The sequence below is a fragment of the Rattus norvegicus genome, chromosome 12, assembly GCF_036323735.1.
Source record: "Rattus norvegicus strain BN/NHsdMcwi chromosome 12, GRCr8, whole genome shotgun sequence".
NCBI classification, from domain to species: Eukaryota; Metazoa; Chordata; class Mammalia; order Rodentia; family Muridae; genus Rattus; species Rattus norvegicus.
This window is the reverse complement of record NC_086030.1, coordinates 8,999,713-9,018,375: the sequence shown is the minus strand read 5'-3', so window position 1 is coordinate 9,018,375 and position 18,663 is coordinate 8,999,713. Positions and strand designations below refer to the sequence as shown.

Here is an 18,663-nt window from a genome sequence, read left to right as displayed (position 1 = left end):
CTCGGACCTGCCTCTGTAGATCAGCTGGCCTCTTAAATCACAGCTCCACCTGCCTCTAGAGTTCTGGCATTAAAGGTGCACACCACCACACTAGGCCAAGTCTTGTTGTTAAATCAAGCTACTACTTTGTTTAATTCCGTTTTCTGAAGGTGGAGTTGGTATGAAAATAAACTACTGTATTTATTTGATAATACATCAATTCTGATGGGCTTGCTTTTAAACTATCCAATACATTACAGACTCTGCTTAATCTGAAAGGTTATGGTTTCAGGAAAATGTTCAGGCTGATGGCCTCTCATCAACCTGTGTTTTCACGTTCAGCTCTTTTGAGTATTAAAATCAAGCTAAAACAGACAGGTTATGTAAGTGTTTTATGCATACACTGCATAATAAGAAACGCACACACACACACACACACACACACACACACACACACAAACCAGAATGGTCCTTCTGTGTCCCAGTTAAAAATAAGTTCTGACTTGGGTCATGACTGTAAAATCTCCCCAGTGTTTAAGAAAAGCTGTTCTTCAAGCCGAGGAAATACAACATGGTGTCAAGTACTCTACTGTTAAAGGAAGCAACTACAGAGAGCTCTCACTCGCTCAAAGGAGTCAGTGCCTTTTGACGCAGAACGAAAACCAAAAATCTCCCAACTACTGCCAATGCTTTCAAAACTAGCATATCAGACGTGATTTTCATCAGGATGCTATTTGATCCACACTAGTAATTCAAAACCCAAGATCCAGATCATTCATATATATATATATATATATATATATATATATATATATATGTATATATATATTATATACATATATATATAATATTGTGTATTTATATATGCAAACAATTATTGTACTTCATTTCGGTACAAGAATGCCAAATCAGCCACTCCTCATAGAAGGCGATGACAATCTGAGGCCACTTCATATTCGCCTCCTTTGCTTATCAGCAGCATCTCTCTTCTTCGATTTGCTCTCATCGGATTCACTATCAGATAAAGATTTCCTTTTTGGACAATCGTTTTCTTTACCAGCTTTTCGAGAATGAAGAAGTGCTTCAATTAATTCTGGACAATCTAAATATTCTCCTGGTACCCAAGTATTATCGGCATCTGTAAACCACTTCCACTTCACGAAATAGTTCACTACACAATGGTTCAGTACTTTTTCTACCACAAATTCTTCAGGCTCAGCCTCTTCAGCTCTTTTACTCTTTCCATTCTGTTTTTTTTTTTTTCCCATTTTTTGCAATGTAGTTTTATTGGAGGCCATTTTTAAAATTTAATCGGAGACTTGAAGCGCGCTCAGATGCTCAGGGCCGCGGATTCTGCAGAGTTTCCCGCCTGTGTGCTTCAGCTCAGCCACATCCTAGAGGAGGGGTTCCTCTGACATTTTTTTTTTTTTGGTTCTTTTTTTTCGGAGCTGGGGACCGAACCCTCCTCTGACATTTTTAAAGTCTATTTTTAGGGTTTGGGATTTAACTCAGTCGTAGGGCACATGCCTAGCAAGCACAAGGCCCTGGGTTCGATCCTTAGCTCTGGGGAAGGAAAAAAAAACACAGAATAAAAGTTGTAAAGTCGGATTGGAAGGATGGCTTAGTGGTTAAGAGCACTGACTGCTCTTCCAGAGGTTCCGAGTTCAAATCCCAGCAACGACATGGTGTCTCACAGCCATCTGTAGTGAGATCTGATGCCCTCTTCTGGTGTGTCTGAAGACAGCTACAGTGTACTTATATATAAGAAATACATCTTTTTAAAAAAGTTGTAAAGTCTATTTCTGTTTGTTGGTTTGGTTTGGTTTGGTTTGGGATGGGTTTTTTAAGGTTGCTTTGTTGTTTTGGTTTCTGTTGGTTTGTTATGCACATGGTCTCACTGTGTATCCCTGCTGTCCTGAAATCACTGGCTCCTGAGCTCCTGAGCTCCTGAGCTCCTGAGCTCCTGATTTTGATTGCCTGGCAAGAGCTCTACCACTGAGTTAAATCCCCAACCCCCAAAAGCCTACAGCACCCGGTATCCCAGGTGGTCTCCCATCCACGTAATAAGCATGCCCGACCCTGCTTAGCTTCCGAGATCAGACGAGATCGGGCGCGTTCAGGGTGGTATGGCTGTAGGCTCTTCTGACATTTTTTTAAAGGAATATAAAACTATTCATTGACACAGCCAGAATACGGCAGATACATAGGTGAATGCGAGCAACAAACCAGTGAACTGAGCGCAGGACCCCAGTTGAAGAAATCAGAGAAAGGACTAAAAGAGCTTGAAGGGACTTGAGACCCCATATGAACAACACCACCAACCAACCAGAGCTTCCAGGGACTAAACCACAGCAGGACTTAATGGCCAACCTCAACTCTAACCATGATTCTACTTCCACATCAAACAGATTCCATGAATCATAACCTTTTAGTACAGATTTTAACTTCCTACAAAGGAATGGTTCAACCAGAGGAAACTTTACACAGAACAGCTGACTCGGACCTGCCTCTGTAGATCAGCTGGCCTCTTAAATCACAGCTCCACCTGCCTCTAGAGTTCTGGCATTAAAGGTGCACACCACCACACTAGGCCAAGTCTTGTTGTTAAATCAAGCTACTACTTTGTTTAATTCCGTTTTCTGAAGGTGGAGTTGGTATGAAAATAAACTACTGTATTTATTTGATAATACATCAATTCTGATAGGCTTGCTTTTAAACTATCCAATACATTACAGACTCTGCTTAATCTGAAAGGTTATGGTTTCAGGAAAATGTTCAGGCTGATGGCCTCTCATCAACCTGTGTTTTCACGTTCAGCTCTTTTGAGTATTAAAATCAAGCTAAAACAGACAGGTTATGTAAGTGTTTTATGCATACACTGCATACAAAGAAACGCACACACACACACACACACACACACACACACACACACACAAACCAGAATGGTCCTTCTGTGTCCCAGTTAAAAATAAGTTCTGACTTGGGTCATGACTGTAAAATCTCCCCAGTGTTTAAGAAAAGCTGTTCTTCAAGCCGAGGAAATACAACATGGTGTCAAGTACTCTACTGTTACAGGAAGCAACTACAGAGAGCTCTCACTCGCTCAAAGGAGTCAGTGCCTTTTGACGCAGAACGAAAACCAAAAATCTCCCAACTACTGCCAATGCTTTCAAAACTAGCATATCAGACGTGATTTTCATCAGGATGCTATTTGATCCACACTAGTAATTCAAAACCCAAGATCCAGATCATTCATATATATATATATATATATGTATATATATATTATATACATATATATATAATATTGTGTATTTATATATGCAAACAATTATTGTACTTCATTTCGGTACAAGAATGCCAAATCAGCCACTCCTCATAGAAGGCGATGACAATCTGAGGCCACTTCATATTCGCCTCCTTTGCTTATCAGCAGCATCTCTCTTCTTCGATTTGCTCTCATCGGATTCACTATCAGATAAAGATTTCCTTTTTGGACAATCGTTTTCTTTACCAGCTTTTCGAGAATGAAGAAGTGCTTCAATTAATTCTGGACAATCTAAATATTCTCCTGGTACCCAAGTATTATCGGCATCTGTAAACCACTTCCACTTCACGAAATAGTTCACTACACAATGGTTCAGTACTTTTTCTACCACAAATTCTTCAGGCTCAGCCTCTTCAGCTCTTTTACTCTTTCCATTCTGTTTTTTTTTTTTTCCCATTTTTTGCAATGTAGTTTTATTGGAGGCCATTTTTAAAATTTAATCGGAGACTTGAAGCGCGCTCAGATGCTCAGGGCCGCGGATTCTGCAGAGTTTCCCGCCTGTGTGCTTCAGCTCAGCCACATCCTAGAGGAGGGGTTCCTCTGACATTTTTTTTTTTTTGGTTCTTTTTTTTCGGAGCTGGGGACCGAACCCTCCTCTGACATTTTTAAAGTCTATTTTTAGGGTTTGGGATTTAACTCAGTCGTAGGGCACATGCCTAGCAAGCACAAGGCCCTGGGTTCGATCCTTAGCTCTGGGGAAGGAAAAAAAAACACAGAATAAAAGTTGTAAAGTCGGATTGGAAGGATGGCTTAGTGGTTAAGAGCACTGACTGCTCTTCCAGAGGTTCCGAGTTCAAATCCCAGCAACGACATGGTGTCTCACAGCCATCTGTAGTGAGATCTGATGCCCTCTTCTGGTGTGTCTGAAGACAGCTACAGTGTACTTATATATAAGAAATACATCTTTTTAAAAAAGTTGTAAAGTCTATTTCTGTTTGTTGGTTTGGTTTGGTTTGGTTTGGGATGGGTTTTTTAAGGTTGCTTTGTTGTTTTGGTTTCTGTTGGTTTGTTATGCACATGGTCTCACTGTGTATCCCTGCTGTCCTGAAATCACTGGCTCCTGAGCTCCTGAGCTCCTGAGCTCCTGAGCTCCTGATTTTGATTGCCTGGCAAGAGCTCTACCACTGAGTTAAATCCCCAACCCCCAAAAGCCTACAGCACCCGGTATCCCAGGTGGTCTCCCATCCACGTAATAAGCATGCCCGACCCTGCTTAGCTTCCGAGATCAGACGAGATCGGGCGCGTTCAGGGTGGTATGGCTGTAGGCTCTTCTGACATTTTTTTAAAGGAATATAAAACTATTCATTGACACAGCCAGAATACGGCAGATACATAGGTGAATGCGAGCAACAAACCAGTGAACTGAGCGCAGGACCCCAGTTGAAGAAATCAGAGAAAGGACTAAAAGAGCTTGAAGGGACTTGAGACCCCATATGAACAACACCACCAACCAACCAGAGCTTCCAGGGACTAAACCACAGCAGGACTTAATGGCCAACCTCAACTCTAACCATGATTCTACTTCCACATCAAACAGATTCCATGAATCATAACCTTTTAGTACAGATTTTAACTTCCTACAAAGGAATGGTTCAACCAGAGGAACCTTTACACAGAACAGCTGACTCGGACCTGCCTCTGTAGATCAGCTGGCCTCTTAAATCACAGCTCCACCTGCCTCTAGAGTTCTGGCATTAAAGGTGCACACCACCACACTAGGCCAAGTCTTGTTGTTAAATCAAGCTACTACTTTGTTTAATTCCGTTTTCTGAAGGTGGAGTTGGTATGAAAATAAACTACTGTATTTATTTGATAATACATCAATTCTGATAGGCTTGCTTTTAAACTATCCAATACATTACAGACTCTGCTTAATCTGAAAGGTTATGGTTTCAGGAAAATGTTCAGGCTGATGGCCTCTCATCAACCTGTGTTTTCACGTTCAGCTCTTTTGAGTATTAAAATCAAGCTAAAACAGACAGGTTATGTAAGTGTTTTATGCATACACTGCATACAAAGAAACGCACACACACACACACACACACACACACACACACACACACAAACCAGAATGGTCCTTCTGTGTCCCAGTTAAAAATAAGTTCTGACTTGGGTCATGACTGTAAAATCTCCCCAGTGTTTAAGAAAAGCTGTTCTTCAAGCCGAGGAAATACAACATGGTGTCAAGTACTCTACTGTTACAGGAAGCAACTACAGAGAGCTCTCACTCGCTCAAAGGAGTCAGTGCCTTTTGACGCAGAACGAAAACCAAAAATCTCCCAACTACTGCCAATGCTTTCAAAACTAGCATATCAGACGTGATTTTCATCAGGATGCTATTTGATCCACACTAGTAATTCAAAACCCAAGATCCAGATCATTCATATATATATATATATATATGTATATATATATTATATACATATATATATAATATTGTGTATTTATATATGCAAACAATTATTGTACTTCATTTCGGTACAAGAATGCCAAATCAGCCACTCCTCATAGAAGGCGATGACAATCTGAGGCCACTTCATATTCGCCTCCTTTGCTTATCAGCAGCATCTCTCTTCTTCGATTTGCTCTCATCGGATTCACTATCAGATAAAGATTTCCTTTTTGGACAATCGTTTTCTTTACCAGCTTTTCGAGAATGAAGAAGTGCTTCAATTAATTCTGGACAATCTAAATATTCTCCTGGTACCCAAGTATTATCGGCATCTGTAAACCACTTCCACTTCACGAAATAGTTCACTACACAATGGTTCAGTACTTTTTCTACCACAAATTCTTCAGGCTCAGCCTCTTCAGCTCTTTTACTCTTTCCATTCTGTTTTTTTTTTTTTCCCATTTTTTGCAATGTAGTTTTATTGGAGGCCATTTTTAAAATTTAATCGGAGACTTGAAGCGCGCTCAGATGCTCAGGGCCGCGGATTCTGCAGAGTTTCCCGCCTGTGTGCTTCAGCTCAGCCACATCCTAGAGGAGGGGTTCCTCTGACATTTTTTTTTTTTTGGTTCTTTTTTTTCGGAGCTGGGGACCGAACCCTCCTCTGACATTTTTAAAGTCTATTTTTAGGGTTTGGGATTTAACTCAGTCGTAGGGCACATGCCTAGCAAGCACAAGGCCCTGGGTTCGATCCTTAGCTCTGGGGAAGGAAAAAAAAACACAGAATAAAAGTTGTAAAGTCGGATTGGAAGGATGGCTTAGTGGTTAAGAGCACTGACTGCTCTTCCAGAGGTTCCGAGTTCAAATCCCAGCAACGACATGGTGTCTCACAGCCATCTGTAGTGAGATCTGATGCCCTCTTCTGGTGTGTCTGAAGACAGCTACAGTGTACTTATATATAAGAAATACATCTTTTTAAAAAAGTTGTAAAGTCTATTTCTGTTTGTTGGTTTGGTTTGGTTTGGTTTGGGATGGGTTTTTTAAGGTTGCTTTGTTGTTTTGGTTTCTGTTGGTTTGTTATGCACATGGTCTCACTGTGTATCCCTGCTGTCCTGAAATCACTGGCTCCTGAGCTCCTGAGCTCCTGAGCTCCTGATTTTGATTGCCTGGCAAGAGCTCTACCACTGAGTTAAATCCCCAACCCCCAAAAGCCTACAGCACCCGGTATCCCAGGTGGTCTCCCATCCACGTACTAAGCATGCCCGACCCTGCTTAGCTTCCGAGATCAGACGAGATCGGGCGCGTTCAGGGTGGTATGGCTGTAGGCTCTTCTGACATTTTTTTAAAGGAATATAAAACTATTCATTGACACAGCCAGAATACGGCAGATACATAGGTGAATGCGAGCAACAAACCAGTGAACTGAGCGCAGGACCCCAGTTGAAGAAATCAGAGAAAGGACTAAAAGAGCTTGAAGGGACTTGAGACCCCATATGAACAACACCACCAACCAACCAGAGCTTCCAGGGACTAAACCACAGCAGGACTTAATGGCCAACCTCAGCTCTAACCATGATTCTACTTCCACATCAAACAGATTCCATGAATCATAACCTTTTAGTACAGATTTTAACTTCCTACAAAGGAATGGTTCAACCAGAGGAACCTTTACACAGAACAGCTGACTCGGACCTGCCTCTGTAGATCAGCTGGCCTCTTAAATCACAGCTCCACCTGCCTCTAGAGTTCTGGCATTAAAGGTGCACACCACCACACTAGGCCAAGTCTTGTTGTTAAATCAAGCTACTACTTTGTTTAATTCCGTTTTCTGAAGGTGGAGTTGGTATGAAAATAAACTACTGTATTTATTTGATAATACATCAATTCTGATGGGCTTGCTTTTAAACTATCCAATACATTACAGACTCTGCTTAATCTGAAAGGTTATGGTTTCAGGAAAATGTTCAGGCTGATGGCCTCTCATCAACCTGTGTTTTCACGTTCAGCTCTTTTGAGTATTAAAATCAAGCTAAAACAGACAGGTTATGTAAGTGTTTTATGCATACACTGCATACAAAGAAACGCACACACACACACACACACACACACACACACACACACAAACCAGAATGGTCCTTCTGTGTCCCAGTTAAAAATAAGTTCTGACTTGGGTCATGACTGTAAAATCTCCCCAGTGTTTAAGAAAAGCTGTTCTTCAAGCCGAGGAAATACAACATGGTGTCAAGTACTCTACTGTTACAGGAAGCAACTACAGAGAGCTCTCACTCGCTCAAAGGAGTCAGTGCCTTTTGACGCAGAACGAAAACCAAAAATCTCCCAACTACTGCCAATGCTTTCAAAACTAGCATATCAGACGTGATTTTCATCAGGATGCTATTTGATCCACACTAGTAATTCAAAACCCAAGATCCAGATCATTCATATATATATATATATATATATGTATATATATATTATATACATATATATATAATATTGTGTATTTATATATGCAAACAATTATTGTACTTCATTTCGGTACAAGAATGCCAAATCAGCCACTCCTCATAGAAGGCGATGACAATCTGAGGCCACTTCATATTCGCCTCCTTTGCTTATCAGCAGCATCTCTCTTCTTCGATTTGCTCTCATCGGATTCACTATCAGATAAAGATTTCCTTTTTGGACAATCGTTTTCTTTACCAGCTTTTCGAGAATGAAGAAGTGCTTCAATTAATTCTGGACAATCTAAATATTCTCCTGGTACCCAAGTATTATCGGCATCTGTAAACCGCTTCCACTTCACGAAATAGTTCACTACACAATGGTTCAGTACTTTTTCTACCACAAATTCTTCAGGCTCAGCATCTTCTGCTCTTTTACTCTTTCCATTCTGTTTTTTTTTTTCCCATTTTTTGCAATGTAGTTTTATTGGAGGCCATTTTTAAAATTTAATCGGAGACTTGAAGCGCGCTCAGATGCTCAGGGCCGCGGATTCTGCAGAGTTTCCCGCCTGTGTGCTTCAGCTCAGCCACATCCTAGAGGAGGGGTTCCTCTGACATTTTTTTTTTTTTGGTTCTTTTTTTTCGGAGCTGGGGACCGAACCCTCCTCTGACATTTTTAAAGTCTATTTTTAGGGTTTGGGATTTAACTCAGTCGTAGGGCACATGCCTAGCAAGCACAAGGCCCTGGGTTCGATCCTTAGCTCTGGGGAAGGAAAAAAAAACACAGAATAAAAGTTGTAAAGTCGGATTGGAAGGATGGCTTAGTGGTTAAGAGCACTGACTGCTCTTCCAGAGGTTCCGAGTTCAAATCCCAGCAACGACATGGTGTCTCACAGCCATCTGTAGTGAGATCTGATGCCCTCTTCTGGTGTGTCTGAAGACAGCTACAGTGTACTTATATATAAGAAATACATCTTTTTAAAAAAGTTGTAAAGTCTATTTCTGTTTGTTGGTTTGGTTTGGTTTGGTTTGGGATGGGTTTTTTAAGGTTGCTTTGTTGTTTTGGTTTCTGTTGGTTTGTTATGCACATGGTCTCACTGTGTATCCCTGCTGTCCTGAAATCACTGGCTCCTGAGCTCCTGAGCTCCTGAGCTCCTGATTTTGATTGCCTGGCAAGAGCTCTACCACTGAGTTAAATCCCCAACCCCCAAAAGCCTACAGCACCCGGTATCCCAGGTGGTCTCCCATCCACGTACTAAGCATGCCCGACCCTGCTTAGCTTCCGAGATCAGACGAGATCGGGCGCGTTCAGGGTGGTATGGCTGTAGGCTCTTCTGACATTTTTTTAAAGGAATATAAAACTATTCATTGACACAGCCAGAATACGGCAGATACATAGGTGAATGCGAGCAACAAACCAGTGAACTGAGCGCAGGACCCCAGTTGAAGAAATCAGAGAAAGGACTAAAAGAGCTTGAAGGGACTTGAGACCCCATATGAACAACACCACCAACCAACCAGAGCTTCCAGGGACTAAACCACAGCAGGACTTAATGGCCAACCTCAGCTCTAACCATGATTCTACTTCCACATCAAACAGATTCCATGAATCATAACCTTTTAGTACAGATTTTAACTTCCTACAAAGGAATGGTTCAACCAGAGGAACCTTTACACAGAACAGCTGACTCGGACCTGCCTCTGTAGATCAGCTGGCCTCTTAAATCACAGCTCCACCTGCCTCTAGAGTTCTGGCATTAAAGGTGCACACCACCACACTAGGCCAAGTCTTGTTGTTAAATCAAGCTACTACTTTGTTTAATTCCGTTTTCTGAAGGTGGAGTTGGTATGAAAATAAACTACTGTATTTATTTGATAATACATCAATTCTGATAGGCTTGCTTTTAAACTATCCAATACATTACAGACTCTGCTTAATCTGAAAGGTTATGGTTTCAGGAAAATGTTCAGGCTGATGGCCTCTCATCAACCTGTGTTTTCACGTTCAGCTCTTTTGAGTATTAAAATCAAGCTAAAACAGACAGGTTATGTAAGTGTTTTATGCATACACTGCATACAAACAAACGCACACACACACACACACACACACACACACACACACACAAACCAGAATGGTCCTTCTGTGTCCCAGTTAAAAATAAGTTCTGACTTGGGTCATGACTGTAAAATCTCCCCAGTGTTTAAGAAAAGCTGTTCTTCAAGCCGAGGAAATACAACATGGTGTCAAGTACTCTACTGTTACAGGAAGCAACTACAGAGAGCTCTCACTCGCTCAAAGGAGTCAGTGCCTTTTGACGCAGAACGAAAACCAAAAATCTCCCAACTACTGCCAATGCTTTCAAAACTAGCATATCAGACGTGATTTTCATCAGGATGCTATTTGATCCACACTAGTAATTCAAAACCCAAGATCCAGATCATTCATATATATATATATATATATATATATATATGTATATATATATTATATACATATATATAATATTGTGTATTTATATATGCAAACAATTATTGTACTTCATTTCGGTACAAGAATGCCAAATCAGCCACTCCTCATAGAAGGCGATGACAATCTGAGGCCACTTCATATTCGCCTCCTTTGCTTATCAGCAGCATCTCTCTTCTTCGATTTGCTCTCATCGGATTCACTATCAGATAAAGATTTCCTTTTTGGACAATCGTTTTCTTTACCAGCTTTTCGAGAATGAAGAAGTGCTTCAATTAATTCTGGACAATCTAAATTTTCTCCTGGTACCCAAGTATTATCGGCATCTGTAAACCCCTTCCACTTCACGAAATAGTTCACTACACAATGGTTCAGTACTTTTTCTACCACAAATTCTTCAGGCTCAGCCTCTTCAGCTCTTTTACTCTTTCCATTCTGTTTTTTTTTCCCATTTTTTGCAATGTAGTTTTATTGGAGGCCATTTTTAAAATTTAATCGGAGACTTGAAGCGCGCTCAGATGCTCAGGGCCGCGGATTCTGCAGAGTTTCCCGCCTGTGTGCTTCAGCTCAGCCACATCCTAGAGGAGGGGTTCCTCTGACATTTTTTTTTTTTTGGTTCTTTTTTTTCGGAGCTGGGGACCGAACCCTCCTCTGACATTTTTAAAGTCTATTTTTAGGGTTGGGGATTTAACTCAGTCGTAGGGCACATGCCTAGCAAGCACAAGGCCCTGGGTTCGATCCTTAGCTCTGGGGAAGGAAAAAAAAAGACAGAATAAAAGTTGTAAAGTCGGGCTGGAAGGATGGCTTAGTGGTTAAGAGCACTGACTGCTCTTCCAGAGGTTCTGAGTTCAAATCCCAGCAACGACATGGTGTCTCACAGCCATCTGTAGTGAGATCTGATGCCCTCTTCTGGTGTGTCTGAAGACAGCTACAGTGTACTTATATATAAGAAATACATCTTTTTAAAAAAGTTGTAAAGTCTATTTCTGTTTGTTGGTTTGGTTTGGTTTGGTTTGGGATGGGTTTTTTAAGGTTGCTTTGTTGTTTTGGTTTCTGTTGGTTTGTTACGCACATGGTCTCACTGTGTATCCCTGCTGTCCTGAAATCACTGGCTCCTGAGCTCCTGAGCTCCTGAGCTCCTGATTTTGATTGCCTGGCAAGAGCTCTACCAGTGAGTTAAATCCCCAACCCCCAAAAGCCTACAGCACCCGGTATCCCAGGTGGTCTCCCATCCACGTAATAAGCATGCCCGACCCTGCTTAGCTTCCGAGATCAGACGAGATCGGGCGCGTTCAGGGTGGTATGGCTGTAGGCTCTTCTGACATTTTTTTAAAGGAATATAAAACTATTCATTGACACAGCCAGAATACGGCAGATACATAGGTGAATGCGAGCAACAAACCAGTGAACTGAGCGCAGGACCCCAGTTGAAGAAATCAGAGAAAGGACTAAAAGAGCTTGAAGGGACTTGAGACCCCATATGAACAACACCACCAACCAACCAGAGCTTCCAGGGACTAAACCACAGCAGGACTTAATGGCCAACCTCAGCTCTAACCATGATTCTACTTCCACATCAAACAGATTCCATGAATCATAACCTTTTAGTACAGATTTTAACTTCCTACAAAGGAATGGTTCAACCAGAGGAACCTTTACACAGAACAGCTGACTCGGACCTGCCTCTGTAGATCAGCTGGCCTCTTAAATCACAGCTCCACCTGCCTCTAGAGTTCTGGCATTAAAGGTGCACACCACCACACTAGGCCAAGTCTTGTTGTTAAATCAAGCTACTACTTTGTTTAATTCCGTTTTCTGAAGGTGGAGTTGGTATGAAAATAAACTACTGTATTTATTTGATAATACATCAATTCTGATAGGCTTGCTTTTAAACTATCCAATACATTACAGACTCTGCTTAATCTGAAAGGTTATGGTTTCAGGAAAATGTTCAGGCTGATGGCCTCTCATCAACCTGTGTTTTCACGTTCAGCTCTTTTGAGTATTAAAATCAAGCTAAAACAGACAGGTTATGTAAGTGTTTTATGCATACACTGCATACAAAGAAACGCACACACACACACACACACACACACACACACACACACACACAAACCAGAATGGTCCTTCTGTGTCACAGTTAAAAATAAGTTCTGACTTGGGTCATGACTGTAAAATCTCCCCAGTGTTTAAGAAAAGCTGTTCTTCAAGCCGAGGAAATACAACATGGTGTCAAGTACTCTACTGTTACAGGAAGCAACTACAGAGAGCTCTCACTCGCTCAAAGGAGTCAGTGCCTTTTGACGCAGAACGAAAACCAAAAATCTCCCAACTACTGCCAATGCTTTCAAAACTAGCATATCAGACGTGATTTTCATCAGGATGCTATTTGATCCACACTAGTAATTCAAAACCCAAGATCCAGATCATTCATATATATATATATATATATATATATATATATTATATACATATATATATAATATTGTGTATTTATATATGCAAACAATTATTGTACTTCATTTCGGTACAAGAATGCCAAATCAGCCACTCCTCATAGAAGGCGATGACAATCTGAGGCCACTTCATATTCGCCTCCTTTGCTTATCAGCAGCATCTCTCTTCTTCGATTTGCTCCCATCGGATTCACTATCAGATAAAGATTTCCTTTTTGGACAATCGTTTTCTTTACCAGCTTTTCGAGAATGAAGAAGTGCTTCAATTAATTCTGGACAATCTAAATTTTCTCCTGGTACCCAAGTATTATCGGCATCTGTAAACCCCTTCCACTTCACGAAATAGTTCACTACACAATGGTTCAGTACTTTTTCTACCACAAATTCTTCAGGCTCAGCCTCTTCAGCTCTTTTACTCTTTCCATTCTGTTTTTTTTTCCCATTTTTTGCAATGTAGTTTTATTGGAGGCCATTTTTAAAATTTAATCGGAGACTTGAAGCGCGCTCAGATGCTCAGGGCCGCGGATTCTGCAGAGTTTCCCGCCTGTGTGCTTCAGCTCAGCCACATCCTAGAGGAGGGGTTCCTCTGACATTTTTTTTTTTTGGTTCTTTTTTTTCGGAGCTGGGGACCGAACCCTCCTCTGACATTTTTAAAGTCTATTTTTAGGGTTGGGTATTTAACTCAGTCGTATGGCACATGCCTAGCAAGCACAAGGCCCTGGGTTCGATCCTTAGCTCTGGGGAAGGAAAAAAAAAGACAGAATAAAAGTTGTAAAGTCGGGCTGGAAGGATGGCTTAGTGGTTAAGAGCACTGACTGCTCTTCCAGAGGTTCTGAGTTCAAATCCCAGCAACGACATGGTGTCTCACAGCCATCTGTAGTGAGATCTGATGCCCTCTTCTGGTGTGTCTGAAGACAGCTACAGTGTACTTATATATAAGAAATACATCTTTTTAAAAAAGTTGTAAAGTCTATTTCTGTTTGTTGGTTTGGTTTGGTTTGGTTTGGGATGGGTTTTTTAAGGTTGCTTTGTTGTTTTGGTTTCTGTTGGTTTGTTACGCACATGGTCTCACTGTGTATCCCTGCTGTCCTGAAATCACTGGCTCCTGAGCTCCTGAGCTCCTGAGCTCCTGATTTTGATTGCCTGGCAAGAGCTCTACCACTGAGTTAAATCCCCAACCCCCAAAAGCCTACAGCACCCGGTATCCCAGGTGGTCTCCCATCCACGTACTAAGCATGCCCGACCCTGCTTAGCTTCCGAGATCAGACGAGATCGGGCGCGTTCAGGGTGGTATGGCTGTAGGCTCTTCTGACATTTTTTTAAAGGAATATAAAACTATTCATTGACACAGCCAGAATACGGCAGATACATAGGTGAATGCGAGCAACAAACCAGTGAACTGAGCGCAGGACCCCAGTTGAAGAAATCAGAGAAAGGACTAAAAGAGCTTGAAGGGACTTGAGACCCCATATGAACAACACCACCAACCAACCAGAGCTTCCAGGGACTAAACCACAGCAGGACTTAATGGCCAACCTCAGCTCTAACCATGATTCTACTTCCACATCTAACAGATTCCATGAATCATAACCTTTTAGTACAGATTTTAACTTCCTACAAAGGAATGGTTCAACCAGAGGAACCTTTACACAGAACAGCTGACTCGGACCTGCCTCTGTAGATCAGCTGGCCTCTTAAATCACAGCTCCACCTGCCTCTAGAGTTCTGGCATTAAAGGTGCACACCACCACACTAGGCCAAGTCTTGTTGTTAAATCAAGCTACTACTTTATTTAATTCCGTTTTCTGAAGGTGGAGTTGGTATGAAAATAAACTACTGTATTTATTTGATAATACATCAATTCTGATGGGCTTGCTTTTAAACTATCCAATACATTACAGACTCTGCTTAATCTGAAAGGTTATGGTTTCAGGAAAATGTTCAGGCTGATGGCCTCTCATCAACCTGTGTTTTCACGTTCAGCTCTTTTGAGTATTAAAATCAAGCTAAAACAGACAGGTTATGTAAGTGTTTTATGCATACACTGCATACAAAGAAACGCACACACACACACACACACACACACACACACACACACACACACAAACCAGAATGGTCCTTCTGTGTCCCAGTTAAAAATAAGTTCTGACTTGGGTCATGACTGTAAAATCTCCCCAGTGTTTAAGAAAAGCTGTTCTTCAAGCCGAGGAAATACAACATGGTGTCAAGTACTCTACTGTTACAGGAAGCAACTACAGAGAGCTCTCACTCGCTCAAAGGAGTCAGTGCCTTTTGACGCAGAACGAAAACCAAAAATCTCCCAACTACTGCCAATGCTTTCAAAACTAGCATATCAGACGTGATTTTCATCAGGATGCTATTTGATCCACACTAGTAATTCAAAACCCAAGATCCAGATCATTCATATATATATATATATATATATATATTATATACATATATATATAATATTGTGTATTTATATATGCAAACAATTATTGTACTTCATTTCGGTACAAGAATGCCAAATCAGCCACTCCTCATAGAAGGCGATGACAATCTGAGGCCACTTCATATTCGCCTCCTTTGCTTATCAGCAGCATCTCTCTTCTTCGATTTGCTCTCATCGGATTCACTATCAGATAAAGATTTCCTTTTTGGACAATCGTTTTCTTTACCAGCTTTTCGAGAATGAAGAAGTGCTTCAATTAATTCTGGACAATCTAAATTTTCTCCTGGTACCCAAGTATTATCGGCATCTGTAAACCCCTTCCACTTCACGAAATAGTTCACTACACAATGGTTCAGTACTTTTTCTACCACAAATTCTTCAGGCTCAGCCTCTTCAGCTCTTTTACTCTTTCCATTCTGTTTTTTTTTTCCCATTTTTTGCAATGTAGTTTTATTGGAGGCCATTTTTAAAATTTAATCGGAGACTTGAAGCGCGCTCAGATGCTCAGGGCCGCGGATTCTGCAGAGTTTCCCGCCTGTGTGCTTCAGCTCAGCCACATCCTAGAGGAGGGGTTCCTCTGACATTTTTTTTTTTTGGTTCTTTTTTTTTGGAGCTGGGGACCGAACCCTCCTCTGACATTTTTAAAGTCTATTTTTAGGGTTGGGTATTTAACTCAGTCGTAGGGCACATGCCTAGCAAGCACAAGGCCCTGGGTTCGATCCTTAGCTCTGGGGAAGGAAAAAAAAAGACAGAATAAAAGTTGTAAAGTCGGGCTGGAAGGATGGCTTAGTGGTTAAGAGCACTGACTGCTCTTCCAGAGGTTCTGAGTTCAAATCCCAGCAACGACATGGTGTCTCACAGCCATCTGTAGTGAGATCTGATGCCCTCTTCTGGTGTGTCTGAAGACAGCTACAGTGTACTTATATATAAGAAATACATCTTTTTAAAAAAGTTGTAAAGTCTATTTCTGTTTGTTGGTTTGGTTTGGTTTGGTTTGGGATGGGTTTTTTAAGGTTGCTTTGTTGTTTTGGTTTCTGTTGGTTTGTTACGCACATGGTCTCACTGTGTATCCCTGCTGTCCTGAAATCACTGGCTCCTGAGCTCCTGAGCTCCTGAGCTCCTGATTTTGATTGCCTGGCAAGAGCTCTACCACTGAGTTAAATCCCCAACCCCCAAAAGCCTACAGCACCCGGTATCCCAGGTGGTCTCCCATCCACGTACTAAGCATGCCCGACCCTGCTTAGCTTCCGAGATCAGACGAGATCGGGCGCGTTCAGGGTGGTATGGCTGTAGGCTCTTCTGACATTTTTTTAAAGGAATATAAAACTATTCATTGACACAGCCAGAATACGGCAGATACATAGGTGAATGCGAGCAACAAACCAGTGAACTGAGCGCAGGACCCCAGTTGAAGAAATCAGAGAAAGGACTAAAAGAGCTTGAAGGGACTTGAGACCCCATATGAACAACACCACCAACCAACCAGAGCTTCCAGGGACTAAACCACAGCAGGACTTAATGGCCAACCTCAGCTCTAACCATGATTCTACTTCCACATCAAACAGATTCCATGAATCATAACCTTTTAGTACAGATTTTAACTTCCTACAAAGGAATGGTTCAACCAGAGGAACCTTTACACAGAACAGCTGACTCGGACCTGCCTCTGTAGATCAGCTGGCCTCTTAAATCACAGCTCCACCTGCCTCTAGAGTTCTGGCATTAAAGGTGCACACCACCACACTAGGCCAAGTCTTGTTGTTAAATCAAGCTACTACTTTGTTTAATTCCGTTTTCTGAAGGTGGAGTTGGTATGAAAATAAACTACTGTATTTATTTGATAATACATCAATTCTGATGGGCTTGCTTTTAAACTATCCAATACATTACAGACTCTGCTTAATCTGAAAGGTTATGGTTTCAGGAAAATGTTCAGGCTGATGGCCTCTCATCAACCTGTGTTTTCACGTTCAGCTCTTTTGAGTATTAAAATCAAGCTAAAACAGACAGGTTATGTAAGTGTTTTATGCATACACTGCATACAAAGAAACGCACACACACACACACACACACACACACACACACACAAACCAGAATGGTCCTTCTGTGTCCCAGTTAAAAATAAGTTCTGACTTGGGTCATGACTGTAAAATCTCCCCAGTGTTTAAGAAAAGCTGTTCTTCAAGCCGAGGAAATACAACATGGTGTCAAGTACTCTACTGTTACAGGAAGCAACTACAGAGAGCTCTCACTCGCTCAAAGGAGTCAGTGCCTTTTGACGCAGAACGAAAACCAAAAATCTCCCAACTACTGCCAATGCTTTCAAAACTAGCATATCAGACGTGATTTTCATCAGGATGCTATTTGATCCACACTAGTAATTCAAAACCCAAGATCCAGATCATTCATATATATATATATATATATATATATATATATATATATATATATGTGTATATATATATTATATACATATATATAATATTGTGTATTTATATATGCAAACAATTATTGTACTTCATTTCGGTACAAGAATGCCAAATCAGCCACTCCTCATAGAAGGCGATGACAATCTGAGGCCACTTCATATTCGCCTCCTTTGCTTATCAGCAGCATCTCTCTTCTTCGATTTGCTCTCATCGGATTCACTATCAGATAAAGATTTCCTTTTTGGACAATCGTTTTCTTTACCAGCTTTTCGAGAATGAAGAAGTGCTTCAATTAATTCTGGACAATCTAAATTTTCTCCTGGTACCCAAGTATTATCGGCATCTGTAAACCCCTTCCACTTCACGAAATAGTTCACTACACAATGGTTCAGTACTTTTTCTACCACAAATTCTTCAGGCTCAGCCTCTTCAGCTCTTTTACTCTTTCCATTCTGTTTTTTTTTCCCATTTTTTGCAATGTAGTTTTATTGGAGGCCATTTTTAAAATTTAATCGGAGACTTGAAGCGCGCTCAGATGCTCAGGGCCGCGGATTCTGCAGAGTTTCCCGCCTGTGTGCTTCAGCTCAGCCACATCCTAGAGGAGGGGTTCCTCTGACATTTTTTTTTTTTTGGTTCTTTTTTTTCGGAGCTGGGGACCGAACCCTCCTCTGACATTTTTAAAGTCTATTTTTAGGGTTGGGGATTTAACTCAGTCGTAG

At 41.3% G+C, this 18,663-nt stretch overlaps 4 non-coding genes and 3 pseudogenes across 4 annotated transcripts; all 7 read right to left on the bottom strand.

The window, feature by feature from the left end:
- Positions 1 to 1,999: 1,999 nt before the first annotated feature.
- Positions 2,000 to 2,117, bottom strand: LOC134481390 (5S ribosomal RNA; annotated as a pseudogene).
- A 2,339-nt stretch (positions 2,118 to 4,456) lies between these two features.
- LOC134481389 (5S ribosomal RNA) lies at positions 4,457 to 4,574 on the bottom strand (annotated as a pseudogene).
- Positions 4,575 to 6,905: 2,331 nt separating this feature from the next.
- On the bottom strand, positions 6,906 to 7,023 carry LOC134481345 (5S ribosomal RNA). The gene has a single exon (XR_010056838.1). It is a non-coding gene; the product is annotated as a 5S ribosomal RNA (ribosomal RNA).
- Positions 7,024 to 9,352: 2,329 nt separating this feature from the next.
- Positions 9,353 to 9,470, bottom strand: LOC134481344 (5S ribosomal RNA). Its single transcript, XR_010056837.1, has one exon. It is a non-coding gene; the product is annotated as a 5S ribosomal RNA (ribosomal RNA).
- A 2,333-nt stretch (positions 9,471 to 11,803) lies between these two features.
- On the bottom strand, positions 11,804 to 11,921 carry LOC134481388 (5S ribosomal RNA; annotated as a pseudogene).
- Positions 11,922 to 14,249: 2,328 nt separating this feature from the next.
- Positions 14,250 to 14,367, bottom strand: LOC134481343 (5S ribosomal RNA). The gene has a single exon (XR_010056836.1). It is a non-coding gene; the product is annotated as a 5S ribosomal RNA (ribosomal RNA).
- Positions 14,368 to 16,692: 2,325 nt separating this feature from the next.
- Positions 16,693 to 16,810, bottom strand: LOC134481342 (5S ribosomal RNA). Its single transcript, XR_010056835.1, has one exon. It is a non-coding gene; the product is annotated as a 5S ribosomal RNA (ribosomal RNA).
- Between the last annotated feature and the right edge of the window lie 1,853 nt (positions 16,811 to 18,663).